The sequence below is a fragment of the Cyprinodon variegatus genome, unplaced genomic scaffold, assembly GCF_000732505.1.
Source record: "Cyprinodon variegatus isolate N-32 unplaced genomic scaffold, C_variegatus-1.0 Scaffold1241, whole genome shotgun sequence".
In the NCBI taxonomy this organism is placed as follows: Eukaryota; Metazoa; Chordata; class Actinopteri; order Cyprinodontiformes; family Cyprinodontidae; genus Cyprinodon; species Cyprinodon variegatus.
This window is the reverse complement of record NW_015151694.1, coordinates 192,333-192,563: the sequence shown is the minus strand read 5'-3', so window position 1 is coordinate 192,563 and position 231 is coordinate 192,333.

The window sequence follows — 231 nt, the reverse complement described above, 5'->3', positions numbered from 1 at the left end:
TGCAAAGAGATGGAAAAATAACAGAACAACCAGCGGACATGATGCGAAACATACAATAAAGAAACACCTAGATACTATCGCTAAGGTATAAGTAGTATTATTTAATCTGACATGTTTACTGCGGTAGCTGAAGATAATATATGGGCTTTCTGTGAATCACTAAGTACTCTAGTCTCTTATCAGAGATGGGAAGTAACGAAGTACAAATACTTTGTTACTGTACTCAAGTAG